Source organism: Pristis pectinata, chromosome 2 (assembly GCF_009764475.1).
Source record: "Pristis pectinata isolate sPriPec2 chromosome 2, sPriPec2.1.pri, whole genome shotgun sequence".
Taxonomy (NCBI): Eukaryota; Metazoa; Chordata; class Chondrichthyes; order Rhinopristiformes; family Pristidae; genus Pristis; species Pristis pectinata.
This window is the reverse complement of record NC_067406.1, coordinates 77,081,483-77,100,607: the sequence shown is the minus strand read 5'-3', so window position 1 is coordinate 77,100,607 and position 19,125 is coordinate 77,081,483. Positions and strand designations below refer to the sequence as shown.

Below are 19,125 nucleotides of genomic sequence, written 5' to 3'. Positions count from 1 at the left end.
TTTCCACCACTGCCAAAAGGGAAAAAATACACCAAAGTGGCAAAACAGTTGGGACAACAGACTGTACCAGCTAGGACTGAAATAAATTAACTGGATTTAAGGAAGTTAAGAGGAGGAATGAAAAGTTAAACTAAATAAATGGATGTTGAATAAGCTTCATATATTCAATGAACTCATTCATAACTAATATTACACAGGAACAATAAAAGAAAGAATCTGTCAAATACCACTGCAGCAAATGGAGAATTTATATTGTTAATAATTATTATTAGATAATTATTTCAGCAACTATTGTTATATCAGATTATTGTAGCTGAACTTAAAGATGTAACAAATACTGGCTAAATATTGATGGTTGGCCATGAAACTGGAAATCATTCTGACTGCCTTCTTTTCCACAACTGTGTGACATCAATTATGATGTCATCCACTAAATGGGATTAGCTTCCAGTGTCTATGACATTTTCTGTTATTTCAGGTTTCCATCATCTACAGTATTTTGCATTTCAATTACTTTTTAATTCACTGTCATTTCTCTTCCAGGAGAAATGAGAGAGAGAAGAGAGAAGCACTCTGTCTCTTTCACTTTGCTCACCTTCAATAGTTTTTGTTTGATACAATGTTGACCTAAATTCACTTCACAGCCACAATTCTTTCCATCACTAAGAGCAATTATGTCACCTACACAGTCTTAGTCTCCACCCCATCACAGACATTCTCTCTTCCACTACTCCTCTCTGCAACTTAAAACACACTTGTTTTCTCACTTTTCCAGTTCAGATGAAGGGTTGTTGACCTCAGATGTTAACAATGTTTTTCTCCCCACTGATGCTGAGTATCTCCAACATTTTCTGTTTTTATTTTAGATTTCCAGCATCTTCAGTTTTTTTTCCAATCTTTCGAGTAATGTTTAATTCACCTGTTGTTCTCATCCGGGAATTCCCACCTTGAAGCACTCTGTTCTTCATTTCATCATTTACGGGACACAAGCCAAGAGCCTGATGGAGTACTCTCTATTTGATTAGATAAGTGCAGCATTGATACAACTCAAGAAGTTCTGAACCATCCAGGACAAAGCAGCTACTTAATCAACAATCCTTTCAGTACTTCATGCATTTCCTTTTTCTTCCATCAGGATTTGGCTTCATTTAGTATAGTACCTCACCAAGGCTGTCTTGACAGAATCTCCCAAACTTAGAACTGCTGTCACTGAAAGGACAGTGACTGCTGACTTCTGAATACAGCAGTGCCTGCAAGTTTACTTCCAAGTTACACCCCATCTGATTTGGAAACACATCTTTGTTCCTTCATTGTTACTGATGTAAAATCCTGGAACTCCAAAATGAATAGCACTCAGAGTTCTTTTAACACATGGTCAAAGAAATAGCCCACCAACACATCTTCATAATCACTCAAGTAGAGCTGGTCTGGCTAATACTCAACCGATAGTGTCTGAATGAAAAGATGTGGACAGTAGGTCTAACTGAGAGAGAATTTCATGTGACTTCTTCAGATACTCAGTTGAAGTTTAGCTGAAATACCAACAGAATACCATTTTTATTTTCAGCCATACCAAGAACCATTTCTCATCTGAAATCAGCAAGAACTGGTAACTAGCCAGCTAGTGTCAGTAAAACTCCCATGATTAGAAGGAATTTGCAGGAACAGACACAAGAGTCAGTTAAGTGATGAGGGGGTGATTAGCACTGGTATTTTTAAGATCTGTCCTGTTACAGACAGTCATGATGCAAGGTTTTGACCTGAAATATAGACAATTTCTTTCCTCCCACAGATGCTGCTCGACCTGCTGAGTTCCTTCAGCACATTGTTTGTTGCTCCAGATTCCAGCATCTGCAGTTCCTTGTGTCTCTATTTTTGAGATCTGTTTTTTGGGAGTATTTATAGAAATGATTGCAAAGAGTACCACTAGATGGAGACAAAGCTAGTTGTACCACAACCATTGTCCTGGATGAGATGTTACCGAACTTTGAAATTATGCCGAGCAAGAAAGGATGCATGCAACTAAGAGTGGGGAAAATCCTTTGTTACTTTCTTAACAGTGTTCTCCTACAACTGCAGTTTTGCAGATTTAAAGAACTAGCTCATCTGAGATGGGATTATTATTGGTCCAGGAGTCTGGCCTATGAGAATAGCTACAATGTGAGATGGAGTTAACTCTAGAAAAATGCATACAGACAACAAAGCTGCAGAGTGATCCAAAACCTGGTTGCAAATGTCTGGTGGCCATCAGAAGGCAGGAAATGCATTGAAACACAAAAGGCAGAAGGGGAATAGTACAGCCAAGGTTGCTTAAACATTACTAGTTTTGTTTTGAACAGAGAAGGCTGAAGGCTGGACTAAAACATTATTTGAAATCACATAAACTTTTGATAAAGTAAACGTAGTGTACCCATCTTAGTATCTTTATGATATTGGAAAATTTGTGTGCTGGAACAGCATTTCAAACTGTGGCTTTCTTCCACAGAAAAAGACAGAGTCAGGACCTTTCGACACTAAAACCTGTTGAAACAGAGAGTAGTTGATCAATTGATATAATTCTTAAAGTGGTTCATCCTCAAAACAGCTATGATTATTCACAACCAATATTACATAAGGTAGTCATTATATCCCTCCTTTAATAATGAAAAGGAAACATCCAAAATAACTGTCCAGTCTTGTTGTGGTTTATTTGGGCTCAAGATCTTCCAGAGACTTGGGTAAAGGGACTGCCCTTCCAGATGTAGTCCCAGTTAGTTGTGATTCTCAAGGGATCTGTTGATAAGCTGTGGTGTTCTCCCTCTGTGAGGTTAGTGGTGCACCCTCCAGTATCTCTGCAACTGCTTCTATCAAGAAAGCTTCTTGGTGATCTTCCCGAGCAGGTACCAGTTGTTCTAATATAGGACACAATCTGCTATCGTGCCCTTATATGATCTGGGGTATGCTGAATGTTGAGGCACCAATGCCTTTCGCTACACCGGGTTCCCTTCTGATGTAGGCTTTGTCCTTAGTTGTGGTAGACCTTGGGCACCTTTATGTGCTGGCCTTCATTTGGCTGCCTTCAGTTGACCTACACTTTTTTTGCACTTCGGATTCTAATGGCTTTTTTTTCTGTTGTTGGGAGTAAAGAATGAGCTGATCTACTCTTAAAGACTGCTCATCATTCCATGGAAGACAGCAATGCTCAAGTAAAGGTTTGAGTCTGATGTATCAGCCTTCTTCAGTAGTTCCTTGACCACAAAGTTGTTTGCTGTGAACTGCAGCCTATTATTTGTGATCAGCATCTCAGGGATGTCATATTTGGCAAAATGTCATTTGAACTTGCGAATGACCATTGTTGCTGAATGGGTGTTCTCTATAACGTCTCTCTCTTAAAAATGTAAATTATAAACAACTGTCACCAGAAACATCTTCCTATCAAGGTGAAGTAGAACTGACATGCCACTTTCACCTTCTTATGCTGCTGCCCTTAGCATGAGTAATGTTGAAGCAACTGTGATTGTATTTTTCCCTTTCTGCCTTCTATCTCTTGTTTCAATACACATACTTCCTTCTGATGACTACCTAACATTTCTAGCCTTGTTTTGGGTCACTCTGCAGCTTTGCTGTCTGTATGCATTTTCCTAGCGTTAACACCATCTCACATCATAGCTATTCCCATAGGCCAGAATCCTGGATCAATAATAATCCCATCTCAGATGAGCAAATTCTTTAAATCTGTGAAACTACAATTGTAGGAGAACAACATTAAGAAAGTAACAAAAGATTTTCCCCATTCTTGTTTGCATGTACAGAACCAGTAATGATTGACCCTTTCATTTCTACATGGGTTGCAGTATGTTCGTGAAGCATCAGATGCATTTTCTGAGGTTCCACGAACGCTTTTTTGTATGCTACAATTCTCTCCCCTAGTGAAAAATGAGATGCAATAGCATCTTTACTTCCATCTGCTCTAGTTAATCTGCCATGGCCAGCTCAAAACTTGATCATTTTCCACACCAATAACTTGCCCTGTCTCCATTCTGTAGACGACTTATTGCCTGGAAATCCAGTGGCTGGGGCACCTTCATTTACTTCGTCATATGCACTCTCAATTCAATCACACACTTCCCCATCTCTCAATGCACATCCACATGTTATGTCAACAGGAAGAGATCATGCTTTGCATTCAGTATTCTAATTCAGTCACAGTACTCCAATGTCATACTTTCATCAATCAGCACTTCTGATACCTTGTTTCTGTACCTCTAAGATTCTGTACAATGGTCAGTAATTCCAACTAACCAATAAACTTTATTTAAAATAAAAAGTTGAGTGTTTGAACCACATTTCTTAGTGAGACTTTCTTCCACATCCACAAAAGATATTATTGAAACGGAGAGCAATTGGTCACATGATGCTATTCTTAAAGTGATACAGCCTTAAGACAACCATGCTTGTTAACAACTTATGGTTTTTATTACATGTGTTGGAGTACCACTTATCAAAGAGAAAAAGGTCATCAATATATGACAATCTGTAAGAGAAAAATGTAAGACATGCTCATTTATTGGCCCAATGATTCATCATTGCACAGCATATCAACAGCAGCTTTGGTCATATGTCTATTGCTCGCAAGTTCAGCAGTCCCAAGATTCAAAGCAATGGGCACTGTTAAATAAGCCTTACACAAAGCTAAGCTTGTTCCGTTGTGTACTGCACCAGTAGAGTGAGTGCAAAGGAAAAAGCATGGGGCTGGGGTCAAGTCTGGCAGAGCTGAAAGGCCCAACAGGTAGAGGGGCAAGGATCAAAAGGTGTTAAGATGACACTGAGAATCAACTGCTGCTAATCAGTGTTGGGTGGATTTATGATTGTCATTTTGGAGTGAGAGGAAGTGGGTTAGGGAGGTGGGATTAAAAAAAATGATGGGTTGATATAACCTAGTCCAATAGGAGGTCAGCTGTAAGCATCTTCATATCAGCTAATCAAGTGAGTCTGGTTAAGATATAGTTAAGTGGAATCCCTGGTGGGTATTTTGAATGTAGAGCGAGAGCTGCATCAGCATCCTGAATAATGTAAACAGCTAACCTTTAATTAAGAGGGGAAGTGAAGAGTATATTAATGCATCAAATATTGATATTTGTCAACTGCAGCTTGGATGTAAAATTACTTATTTGTGATAGCTACAAATTTATTCTGTTGTCTAGGTTTGGCTCTATTCATTCTTACCATTGTAAGGGTAATTGCAGATAAAGACAGTAGATTTACTTCACCTGCTATCTCAATGACATTGAGAAAAGCTTGAACAGCCGCGTGATGCTGAGCTAATGAGAGGCTTCAGTGTTGTGATTTACTGCAGCACAGAGGCTCTTAAAAAGCAACCATAATGTACAATGAAACATCATGATGCCTAAGGTCTTTGCTTGAAACTGAATGATCAGTTGCACAAAACAATAGACTTTATTTTTTTCTTGCAAAATAATAATCGTTTGCTAAAATAGAGGACTGTGATAAAGACAACTATAAATAGAGCAACATAAAAGGAAAATGTGTGGTGAATGAGTTTAAAGTAAGAATCAAGTATAAACTTTTATGTAATTAACAATGGTTTCATAACAAATAAATGAATTTGTAGAAATTTGTCTTTCTAACTTTGGCACCTGAAGAAGGTTGTGTCTATCTATCTATCTATATATATATACACACACACACACATTTCAAGAAGAGTTCACCTTTGCATTCACTTGTTAGACTATATCTGCAATTTTGGGAATTTCCCACCATTTCCAAAACAGCTGCACTTCAGAAATTGTGCATAATAAGGCACCAGCAATGATTTTGCACAAAACTTGAACACATGCATGCACCAGTCAAAAGATAGTGTTGCAAAGTAACAGGAAATGCTGAAAAAGAAAATCTCTCTTCAATTATAAGTATACATATATACTTTGTTTCTGAGGTGTTTATTGCACATTCACCCAAAACACTTCATAAAGTGGAGCTCCAGAAGATAAGAGATATATTGTCGCTTGTGGACTTGAAAATGGTTTTGAAACTCAAGAGTGAGGAACTGCAGTCCTCTAGCCTTCATGCATTATTGAGTCAAACTACAGATTTGTTCTCTGATGGTAGTATCATGGATCCACTGCCATATCACTATAAAGCAGAATACATTTACCAGCAATGGAAATTTTACAGTCAAACTGCAGCCATACTTAAATTATGTGCAATAGGAGGTGATTGACTGCTCACTAGTCTCTGACATCTACAATAAACACAGTTTCTTTTTCTTTGCATGTGGTAATAAGTAAATAATTACCTTGTATCAATTGACAATTTCAAGTGAAATACAAGTTCAGAGATTATCAATGGGAATTTCTCACTAGTGTAAACAAAATATTTAAGGAAATTGTAAAAATAACACCTCTCAAGTAAAAGTAATTGTTCACTATTTCAATTGTAGAATTTTGATGATGACTTTGTAAGGGATGTTATATTATTGATGCAAGGTCAGATTCAATTTTAGTGTTAATTCCCAACAAAGCACAGGGAATTTAAAATATTTATCAGGATAGATCCCAGAAGGTCTTCCAGATACAATAAATATCCTAGGTATCAGGCTGCTCACCTTTAACACACTATGGGCTCCATCTATTTGGTTCATCTGATGGAAGGAGCTAGTGTCTAATTGCCATGGACAGAGGCTTCTGGAAGAAAGCATGGACCATTAGCTTGTCTGAAACATTTAATATGATCCAGTCGTTATGAAGATGGGGAGCTCAGACAAAGCATAGCCCAAACATTCAGGTTTGAGAGAACCCACAGTGTTAACACTATCAAGCACAGAAAATATGTAGCACAAACACTGCTGAATCCAGAGAACACACAGCAATAAGACAATTGAATTCTTAGAAGGTACACAGAGTTCAGAGGATGCATGACACTAACATTCCAGTTTTCAGAAAAATCAGTACTGAAATTAAGAGAACGTGCAGTGGTCTTTCTCCAGTTCACGGCATTGATACTATTGAGTTCAGAGAACGCAGTATGATAAACCTGATAAATTCAGAGAACGCAGAAACATACACACGTAGTTTCAGAGGGCAGATGACATAACTCCAAATTCAGAGTCGCTCTTTTTAGTAAGATCAACTCAAGATACATGGTGATGACAAGCTTCTTTAGTATTATTCAAGATGTACCAATCCACATATTGGGAATATTCCATCATGAAATTCCTGGCTTCTGTCATCTGGATGTTGGAAAGATTTAAGCAATTCAGCACGAGTCACTTTCCACATGATGACATATTGACACATTCTTGTAGCCACGATATTTATGTACAGTAGCTAGTTTAGTTAGGTCTCTGGTTGATAGTTATGCATCCACTTCCCAAAAGGATGTTGATGGTGGGATATTTGTTAAAAATAGCCCTTGAATGTCAAGAGAAGGTAGATGGACTATTTGATGGAGAAAGGCATTGCTTGCGACTTTAGTGGGCAGTTCTTGATACAAGCCCAGACATCATACAGATCTACCTTCTAGCACAGACTCATGATCCAAGAATCAATAAATAAAAATAATCATGTGACATCAGCAAATATCTGTGATTCTACCCTTACAATACAGATCACTGATGAAGCTGCTGAAGATGATTGGGATTAGGGTACTGCCCCAAGGAATTCTTACAATGAAATCCTGAGGGAGAAATGATTAGCCACCAACCACAGCAATCTCCCTTTTATGTTGGATATGGCAATAACCCAGAGTTTTTGTGATTACTATTAGAAAAGCTGGGCTCAAGGCATATTGTTTCTGGATCACAAGTCTGCAGGAGGACAACCAGAATGCCATGTCAATAGAGTTGATATTTTGATGCACCCATTCTTGGTATTGTGAAATGATTTGGCTGAACACTTGCACCTGTAATGCTGGGAGTTTCAGAAATAGGTCATCCCAGAACCTCCATCTGGCAATTTTGGCTGAAGATGACTGTAAACACAATCAATGATGGTGGTACCTAACCACTCTTAGTGATGGACATGGAGCTCCCCGCCCAATGTACATTCGTTACCCTCCCTAGCCTAGAATATAAGTAAAAGTATGAGCAGGTCAATCAGCCCTTCATGCCTGCTCCATCATTCAATAAGATTATGACTGATATTTTACTTCAGTGTTACTTCCCTATGCTAATCCAAAATTTCTTGATTCCCTTAATATCAAGAAATCTTGCCCCATGTGGTTCACAACATGAGGAATTCTAAAATATCCTCAGACACTTTGCAGTAGTGTTAACAAAAACTGGCCTCGAGTCACTTGAGGAGAGACTAGAGCCAATGTCCAAACACTTGTTCCAGGTTAAGGGAGATCTTAAAGGATAAAATGCCACAGTAGAAGAGCATTGCAAATGAGAATGTTTGATATAGGATTTAATACACTGAAAAACATGAGTACATTTGCAGTTTTCAATGGTAGTGGATTTTTCTACCATATTGTTTAAGCCATCTACTGATCACAGTAACTTAGTGTTTATTAAAACAAATATACAGAGATATGAAAATACCTCAAAATATTAAAATCCAAAAGTACAATGTGTGGCGACTCACCGTTTAGTTGGGCGAACCGGCTCGGCAGTCGGGTCGCGCGGCGTCGGAGCGACGAGGCCCAAGATGGCGGCGGGCCTCGTCTTTCCGAGCGACGGGGAGAACCCGCGCGCGGGAAAGTCCTGATGACGTAGGACTTACGTCATTGCCGGTTGTTTTGGGCGGGAACATTCTCCCCATAAAGGGCCCGCGCAAGGCGGGAAAATAAACCAGTTCTGTTTGGCAATCCTCCGAGTAGAGTCTTGTTTTATTCCGCGGTAGCAACCGCTACATTGGTGACCCCGACGGTCCAAACGGCTTTTGGACCCGCGAAATGGACGACAGTGCAGCAGCCAACGCAGTGGCCCTCAAGCTGCCCACCTTTTGGACACTTCGGCCCAGCGTCTGGTTTGACCAGGCCGAAGCGCAATTCCACCTTCGGCAGATCACCTCCGACTCCACGAAGTACTACCATGTGGTTAGCTCTCTGGACCAGGAGACAGCCGCCCAGGTTGGAGACTTCATCCAGTCGCCTCTGGAGGAAGATAAGTACCCGGCTTTCAAAGACCTTTTGATCCGGACCTTCGGCCTCTCCGGTCGTGAGCGCGCCGCCCGCCTGTTTCATCTGGATGGCCTGGGGGACAGATCCCCATCCGCCCTAATGAATGAGATGCTGGCATTGGCCAAGGGACACAAGCCATGCCTGATGTTCGAGCAGGCCTTCCTTGAACAGCTCCCCGATGACATCCACTTGTTGTTAGCTGACGCCGACTTCAGCAACCCCCGTGAGGTGGCCGCCCGGGCAGATGTCCTGTGGAGGGCCAAGCGCGAGAGCGGTTCGTCCGTCAGTCAAATCACCAGGCCGCGAGCCCAACACCCGCCTCGCCCGGCCCCAGCAACCGAGCAGCCACGCCCCAGGAACGCAGACGACGACACGGGTGACCAGCTGTGCTTCTACCATCAGAGGTGGGGTGCGGAGGCCCGTCGATGCCGCCCACCCTGCAAGTTTCAGGGAAACGCCAGGGCCAGCCGCCGCTGATGGCTACGGCAGCTGGCCGCCGACAGAGCCTCCTCTTCGTTCAGGACAAGAAATCTAGACGGCGTTTACTCGTTGATACTGGAGCGGAGGTCAGTATTTTGCCCCCGACAGGCCGCGACACTCGTGACAGGCCACCAGGTCCTCTACTCAATGCCGCCGACGGTACAACGATACGGTCTTTCGGCACCCGTACGCTTCAATTACACTTTGGCGGCAGCCGTTTTACCGGGACCTTTACCCTTGCCACCGTCACCCGACCACTCCTAGGAGCCGATTTCCTTCAGGCCCACAACCTGTTAGTCGACCTGCGAAGGAAGCGGTTAGTCCACTCTAGCACTCTCCGGACCTATCCCCTGGGAGAAATCAGCCCACCAGCCCCGCGCCTGGACTCCATTTCCCTTTCTGGTAACGATTTTGCCAAGCTCCTAGCTGAATTCCCATCGATTTTGGCACCTTCGTTTACAAATTCTAGGCCCACACACGGGGTACGACACCACATCATTACCACAGGGCCACCCCTTCATGCCCGAGCACGACGATTACCTCCAGACAAGCTCCGCCTGGCAAAGGAAGAGTTCCGTCACATGGAGGAGCTGGGGATTGTTCGCAGGTCAGACAGCCCCTGGGCCTCCCCCCTGCACATGGTCCCCAAAGCCACCGGAGGGTGGAGGCCCTGCGGCGACTACCGCAGGCTGAATGACGCCACCACCCCGGACCGCTATCCCATCCCTCACATCCAGGACTTCGCAGCGAACTTACACAGGGCCCGCATCTTTTCCAAAGTGGACCTCGTTAGGGGATACCACCAAATCCCGGTCCATCCGGATGACGTCCCCAAGACTGCGATTATCACCCCATTCGGCCTGTTCGAATTCCTTCGGATGCCGTTCGGCCTTAAGAACGCCGCGCAGACCTTCCAGCGGCTGATGGACGTGGTAGGCCGAGACCTGGACTTCGTGTTCATTTACTTGGACGACATACTGATCGCCAGCCGTAGCCGCCAGGAACACCTTTCCCACCTCCGCCAGCTGTATTCCCGCCTCCGCGATTTCGGCCTCACGATTAACCCGTCCAAGTGCCAATTCGGACTTGACTCTATCGATTTCCTCGGCCACAAAATCACCAGCGACGGGGCAACACCCCTACCCGCCAAGGTGGATGCTATCCGCCATTTTGCCCGCCCCGACACAGTCAAAGGCCTACACGAATTCCTTGGGATGGTCAACTTTTACCATCGTTTCATCCCTGCAGCAGCCCGTATCATGCGCCCTCTGTTCTCGCTGCTGGCTGGTAAGGGCAAGGACATCACCTGGACTGACGAGGCTGCGGCTGCTTTCGTTAAGGCCAAAGACGCCCTGGCAGACGCCACGATGCTGGTACACCCCAGGACTGACGTCCCGACTGCCCTCACGGTAGACGCGTCCAACACCGCGGTGGGTAGGGTCCTGGAACAGCTACTCGAAGGCCGCTGGCAACCCTTGGCGTTTTTCAGCAAGCACCTTAGACCGCCCGAACAGAAGTACAGCGCTTTTGATCGGGAACTTCTAGCGCTGTATCTGGCGGTCCGGCATTTCCGATACTTTCTAGAAGGCAGGCCTTTCACCGCTTTAACCGATCATAAGCTTCTGTCCTTTGCCTTCTCCAAAGTCTCCGATCCCTGGTCAGCTCATCAGCAGAGACATTTATCCTACATTTCCGAGTTCACAACTGACATTCAACATGTCTCCGGAAAGGATAATGTCATTGCTGATGCACTTTCCAGACCAACCATCCACAACCTATCCTTGGGTGTCGACTACACGGCCCTAGCTGACGCACAGCAAGCCGACGACGAACTGCCCAGCTACAGAACCGCAGTCTCGGGTCTGCAGCTCCGAGATTTCTTGGTTGGTCCAGGTCAGCGGACCCTACTTTGCGACGTTGCGACTGGTCAGCCCCGCCCTATATTCCCTGCAGCCTGGCAGAGACGCGTTTTTGACTCGGTACATGGGTTGGCGCACCCGTCCATCAGATCTACTGTCCGACTGGTCGCCAGCAAGTTTGTCTGGCATGGCCTGCGCAAACAGGTCAGTGAGTGGGCCAGGACTTGTCCGCACTGCCAGACGTCAAAAATCCAGCGACACACCAAGGTCCCACCACAGCAGTTCGAGCCTACCCGTAGGAGGTTCGACCACATACACGTCGACCTCGTGGGCCCTCTGCCGGTTTCAAGAGGAGCCCGGTACCTCCTTACCATCGTGGACCGGTTCACGAGGTGGCCTGAGGCAACCCCCCTGACTGACATCACAACTGATTCCTGCGCCCGGGCGCTGCTCACAAGTTGGGTCTCACGTTTTGGCGTTCCGGCCCATATCACTTCAGACAGAGGCACCCAATTCACTTCCAGTCTCTGGGCTGCATTAGCGAACCTGCTAGGGACGCAGCTGCACACCACCACGGCTTACCATCCTCAATCAAACGGGTTGGTGGAACGTTTTCACCGCCATCTGAAATCGGCCTTGATGGCCCGCCTGAAGGGTCCTAACTGGGTTGACGAGCTGCCTTGGGTCCTGCTCGACATACGCACTGCCCCCAAAGAAGACCTCCGCACTTCATCAGCTGAGCTTGTATACGGGGCGCCACTAGTTGTCCCCGGGGATTTCATACCTGCCCTTCAGGACCAAGGGGAACAACCCCCAGCAGTCCTACAAAGACTGCGCGAGAAGCTTGGCGCCTTGGCCCCGATTCCCACCTCACGGCACGGTCAAGCCCCATCCTGCCAGCCCAAGGAACTACAGGACTGTAAGTTTGTTTTCGTTCGCAGGGGCACACCTCGGGCGCCATTGCAACGACCATATGAGGGACCGTTCCGAGTCATACGGAATAACGGATCCACTTTTATTTTGGACACTGGAGGCAGGGAACAGGTTTTCACGGCGGACCGCCTCAAACCGGCCCATTTGGATCTGCAACAGCCTGTCGAGGTTGCCATGCCGCGACGCAGAGGCCGCCCCCCCTAAGCGGCAGCTGGCACAGCCCACGGACCTTGGGGACTGTATCGCCGGTTCTAGGGGGGGTTGTGTGGAGACTCACCGGTTCTGGGGGGGGTTGTGTGGAGACTCACCGTCTAGTCGGGCGAACCGGCTTGGCAGTCGGGTCGCGCGGCGTCGGAGCGACGAGGCCCAAGATGGCGGCGGGCCTCGTCTTTCCGAGCGGCGGGGAGAACCCGCATGCGGGAAAGTCCTGATGACGTAGGACTTACATCATTGCCGGTTGTTTTGGGCGGGAACATTCTCCCCTTAAAGGGCCCGCGCAAGGCGGGAAAATAAACCAGTTCTGTTTGGCAATCCTCTGAGTAGAGTCTTGTTTTATTCTGCGGTAGCAACCGCTACAAATGTGAGGATATCATTCAATGAAAGTCAACAACCATATTTTTCTTTTCACTTTTACTGTTTGGTGAAAAAGTACTTTGGCAACTTACTATCTTTGCATGTATTCCCCATTAAAGCATTACTTCATAGGTGCCATCTACCTCCTAGTGCTCTGCTTATGAGCCCACTCATTATTCACACATGCTGTGGGGTTCAGCCATGCAGTAACCAAAGGCCAACACCATCTTTCCCCTTTGCCTCTACCCATGCACTTACAACCAAGGTCACTAGAAAGCGAACAAAGAAGGGCACTCCAGTCAGTTTTTGACTCATTATCTCAGAAGTGTTGAGGTCAACAAAGGCGCAGTTACTGCTGTTGTCACTGATTTGTACTAACTCAATCAACAGAGATTAAATCCAAGGCCTTCTTAGATACCTAGTCCATGGCCTCAGTGGATAACATAGTGAGAAATCAGGAACTACACCCATTCCATGTTTTTCAGTAGGTTCTTTAATATCTAGCGTGGAGAAAATAAAATAGTTGTTGGCTCTCGGTGGGAAAGCACAAGCAAAAATAAATTAATTTTGCATTCGTAAATTCTATGCTTCGAGGATTTATGAAAGAAATCCTAAGCCACTAGTTTGGGTGATATTTTAACACCTCCCTACAGGCCACATTAAACAAGTATTTAAAAGCCCCCTGTATATGCTAATAAGAGCCCTAATGAGTGTTTAGGGAGATATTCCTGAAAATTAATAATAGCAGAGAAGTAGGTTATTCTAATCAGTTTTCCCTGGAGCTGATGTTGTCTCTCACGCAGCTGCCAACAAAAAAAAATTGTATTTAACACAAAATGTTTATGAGAAGCCAGAAAGCACAGGAGTGCTCAATCAGCTCCACAAAACTTTTGAGAGCTGCAGATGCTTCAGGAGGTGCAATAGGCGTCAACAGCTCTACCAGTTATTCAGACCTCTTTCTGACCTCTGTGTGCAGGGACAATCCCAGTGCTGGAAACGATCAAAATTCAATATTGTGCACAACATTTATCAATGACAATGATATGTTAGGATGCTTTGCTAAAATATACAGTAGGCACAATTTGTCTCTGTAATGCACCTGAATCATCAATTTTCTGGGAACGAGGCAAGAAACAGCTGACATTTATTTATTGTTACACATTTTAAATTCTCAAGAATACCCAAAGTACGACAGTTTTTTTTAAAAAAGATGGAGTCAGTGTTGTCATGAAATCAAATGAAACAGTAAGGTCACTGTGGTACTGTATCTTTTGTGGAATTGGTTAAAAGAATATTGGTCAGATACCAAGAAAACCAGAGTGCTGTTCTTCAAATCATGCCATGCAAATTTAGTACATACCTGGACTAGTAGGGAGAGTTGTGGTTTAACATCCCATTCTGCTGAAGTGTCAATCTAGATTCTGAAGCTGAAAAGTCAGAAATTTAATGCTTAAACAAAATTTTTTGTTAATATTTTGAGTTGCAATTTGCATTAGGAAAAGTCAATGTGCTTTTTTAAAAGAGAGTCTGAAGATGTTAGATTGTAGATGCACAGTCAGTGGTGGAACAAGACCATACGAAACAGAAACAAGAATAGCCCATTCATCTCTTTGAGCCTGCTCTGCCTGTCAATGGGTTTACGACTAATCTGAACTTCAAGTCCACTTTCCTGCTATTTCCCCATCACACTCGATTCTTTCATTGTTTAAATTCTATCTGTTTCAGCCTTAAATACCGCTCAGGGGGAAGCATGTGCCTGGAGGCGGAGGAGGTAAGGGAATTCCCTGGGGCTGGACGGGATATACCCCAGGTTACTATGGGAAGCAAGGGAAGAGATTTCTGGGGCATTGATGATGATATTTGCATCCCCCCCCCTGACCACAGGAGTGGTACCAGAGGATTAGAGGATGGCAAATGTTGTTCCCTTGTTCAAGAAAGGTAATAGGGATAATCCTGGGAATTATAGACCAGTGAGCCTTACGTCAGTGGTAGGCAAGTTGTTGGAGAGGATTCTTAGGGACAGGATTTACGAGCATTTAGAGAAGCATAGTCTTATTAGGGATAGTCAGAATGGCTTTGTAAGGGGCAGGTCATGCCTCACAAGCCTAATCGAGTTTTGAGGATGTGGTGTAAGTGGATTTTAGTAAGGCTTTTGACAAGATTCCTCATGGCACCTCACCCAGAAAGTCATGAGGCATGGAATCCATGGAGAATTGGCTACGTGGATTTGGAATTGACTTGCTCAGAAGGCAGAGGGTAGTAGTAGATGGAGAGTATTCTGCCTGGAGAGTATTGCGTTCAGTTCTGGTCTCCTCATTGTAGGAAGGATGTGGAAGCTTCAGAGAGGGTGCAGAGGAGATTTACCAGTATGCTGCCTGGTAAAAAGTGGAGGGTTATGGGCTGTGCAGGAGGGAAGGGTTAGATTGATCATGGAGGAGGTGTTTATACAGGTCGGCACAACATCATGGGCCAAAGGGCCCATACTGTGCTGTACTATGCTCTATATATACACAAGGACTCTGCTCTCACAACTCAGTGGTAAGGAATTCCAAAAATTGCCAACTCAGAAGAAATTCTTCCTTATCTTAGTATTAAATGGGCTTCTTCCTGCCTGTTAACTGGTCCTTGCTCCACGCCCCTATGTTACTGCCAACACGATTGGTTCATATCTTGTGACTATGCAGCACCTGATTGATCACCAGGCTCCTCCATGTGTATTGTAAAGAGCATACTGCACACTACCAACCTTAATCCCCTGCTTCCCAAAATTCATAAAGTGTTGTAATTTATTTGCAAAAAAATACATATGTTGGTCCACAAAAGATTTATATCATAAATCTGGATACATCAGTTCTTAGCTTTAGACAGGTTTTCACACACTGCACAGAAAGAGACATATCTAACAAAACAAATATATGAATATGTGACTAACCTCAATGCAATGAGGATCTCCACAAGAACTAAATTTCAATATTTCATGTTTGAAATTGTACTGTATAAAAAAAATGTACAGATGTGATATTATCTGCTACTCCTGACACATCTATTCTTGCAGTCAGAAACTTATTCAGTGGGCTCCAGGACATGGCTTGCCAGTCCAGCTGAATGTAGCAGGTATCATACAACCAGCGGCTGTAATGAAAAAAAGCTATATCTTGAGTTAATCTTCAAGTTCTATAAGAGTAAAGATATCAAGAGACAAGTGGATTTGCAACAATTTCACGCAGCACTTAAATCAGATGCTTGGCAACTCCACAATCTGTCTGTAACCTCTGCTGTGAAAATCTTACACTTAATTTTTTGTTTGTTTGTCATATTTAAGCTTAGCATTAACCCTAATGCCAGTGGATTGAAATGTCTTTTGAGCCTCTGCAAGGATTTATATTTTCCTACTTAATTTTGATTGTTCACATCTCTTCCAACTGCAATTGAATTGCAATCTTACAGATCCAAAGTTAGGCCACCTCTCCCTACACCTATGCCAACACTTGGACCTTTAGAAAGCTGTACAAATGAATAATCCAAAACTGTTTTGTGATATTAACACTTAAAATTCTGCCTAATATTTGGAGTAACTCAGGACGGTATTATGACAGGACATGAATATCTAACCTTACATATTTGGTAATGAGTTGAGCTATTATACATTCTTCAGAATATATTTTAACCCAGTTCAAAAATAAGTAAATATAATTAATTCATTTGTTCAGTTATCTGCAACTTTTGCAACTGCTCATTAGGGATTAGTAATTTCTTGTACAGTAATATTTTAAGTAGGCATTTATCAGATACCTTTCGCTAAGAACCTGCGTATATCATCCTGACTCTGCGCATATTACCATTCACGTCAATTAAATATATCACTTGTCGAACATCAATAGAAGCTAAAGATTTTTGCAAGTATTATTTAAAATAACACTCATAGAATTATTGTATGTATTGTAAATATGGCAACTGCTCTGCCTGGGACCACAAGAAACTGCAGAGAGTTGTGGACACAGCTCGGCACATCACGGAAACCAGCCTCCCCTCCATTGACTTCATCTATACTTCTCGCTGCCTTGGTAAAGCAACCAGATTAATCAAAGACTCCACCCACCCTGGACATTCTCTCTTCTCCCTGCTCCCATCGAGCAAAAGATACAAAAGCCTGAAAGCACATACCATAAGGCTCAAGTACAGCTTCTATCCCATTCAATAGTTATGGGATTATTGAACGGTTCCCTAGTATGATAAGATGGACTCTTGACCTCACAATCTACTTCATTATGACCTGCACCACACTTTCTCCATAGCTGTGACACTTTACTCTGCATTCTGTATTGTTTTACCTTGTACTCCCTCAATGCACTGTGTAATGAATTGATCTGTATGAACAATATGCAGAGAAGTTTTTCCCACTGTACCTTGATACAAGTGACAATAATAAACCAATTCCAATTTGCCCATCTCCTCTTACACATAAGTAGATCCCTCTCCCATGGACCACAAAGGAGTGGTGATTGTTCACCATATATTTCCATTTTAACTCATTTCAATATGCAAAATAAGGTATTTCTCCTATTATTTGTAACCTAACCATTTTCTCATCAGGGTTGACAAAAGTGGCTCTGCAACAAAAAAAAAGTAAAATCAGTTTTGTTACTGACATAAAATGTTAGTATTTACAGTGTATTTAGAGATAACATAAAATAACTTCAAATTACAGCCCAGTTTACGTTACACTCAATTTTTCTTCCCCACTGATTTTAATGGAAATAAATTTCAGTAGTTTGCATTTCTCCTGTTGTTGACCATCTTACCCTCCTGCACAAAGTCAACAGATATCCTAACAAGATAGAGGGGAAGCCAAAGAGGTAATACAAACTACTTAGTAAAACAGAATTATGTAATCAATGTCACATGTTATATTGCCTAGATGTTAAATTCAGTTAGTTTTTAAGAAGAGCAACAGGCGCCATAATGGTAATCAGTCTTGTCAGCAGAAACCTCATTTGATAAAGAGTACTGGGTAGGAAATGTACATGAAATATTCAGAAAGTATTTCTATTTAATGAACTGTGCCACACATCAGATTTTCCTGTCATTATTTCAGGCAGCATTCTCAATGGATACACAAATGCTGTTAGTGAAAGAGAAGTTCAAATTGATTTTATACCCAAAATAAAACATTGGCAATGCTGGAAGTCTAAAGCAAAAACAGAAAATAATGGGAATGCACAACAAAGCAGGCAACATTTATGGACAGACATTTGGAATCAAAGATGTTTCCAGACCTTACTCTAATGACAGACTCACAAACAGAAGCTGAAGTAAAAAAAGGCACTTTAACTTGTACTGGAACACGCCTTCAATTCCCAATGAAAGCCCGTTGCCGTTTTCAAGACCAAGGGTGTTTTTTAAATGCATTGTGTACTACAGCATTGCAATGTGTCATGATATCAGAACGTCATTAATGCTATCTACACTGCATGACATCATAATCATGCACCTAACAGTCTGCTTAACTGCATCAGATACATGGAGGAGCACTAATTTTTCATGGTGACCACGATGGTAGGTAAAAGAATTTCTAGCCCTTCTGGAAAATAAGTTATGTAACAACATAAAGAGTAGGTTGTAGATTGCTGCAAGAACTCCACGACAACTCTGAGAGATCTGAATCAAAATAGCACAGTAGAAAACCATTGAAGAAACCAAAGTTTAATTATAATTATACAAAAAGCACATTCAAATTAAAAAAAACTTCCCTAATTTTTACAACGGAGTCAAAATTAGTCATGAAAATGTTACTTAATGGTAAAAAAAAATTAACAGTTACATGACAGCTACTCTTCATTGACAACCAAGATATTTCTCATGAATAAGTTAAGAAGTGTCTGTAACAGGCTAGAATCAATGTACAATAGATGGGTGAAATGTAGTGACAATGACAAATATTGCCAGCTTTTGATGTTACAATAACCCTTTGTTTCACTTAATAAATATTTGAGTGAACAATTACATTTAAATTGCATTGCATGCTAAGCATGAAGGTTTTACCTCAATTACAAAAGTGGTCTTTATCCAAAAATGTCACACATGAAGAGGGGTTTAATATAACTACTAACAACCAAAATAAAATGAGTGAGCCAAGCCTTATGGTTAAATATCAGGCATA

The 19,125-nt window shown here is 42.8% G+C and overlaps 1 protein-coding gene across 3 annotated transcripts in view; it reads right to left on the bottom strand.

Moving 5' to 3' along the window:
- Positions 1-19,125, bottom strand: part of kcnip4a (potassium voltage-gated channel interacting protein 4a) — an 850,536-nt gene that overhangs the window by 669,538 nt on the left and 161,873 nt on the right. The window lies entirely within an intron of this gene.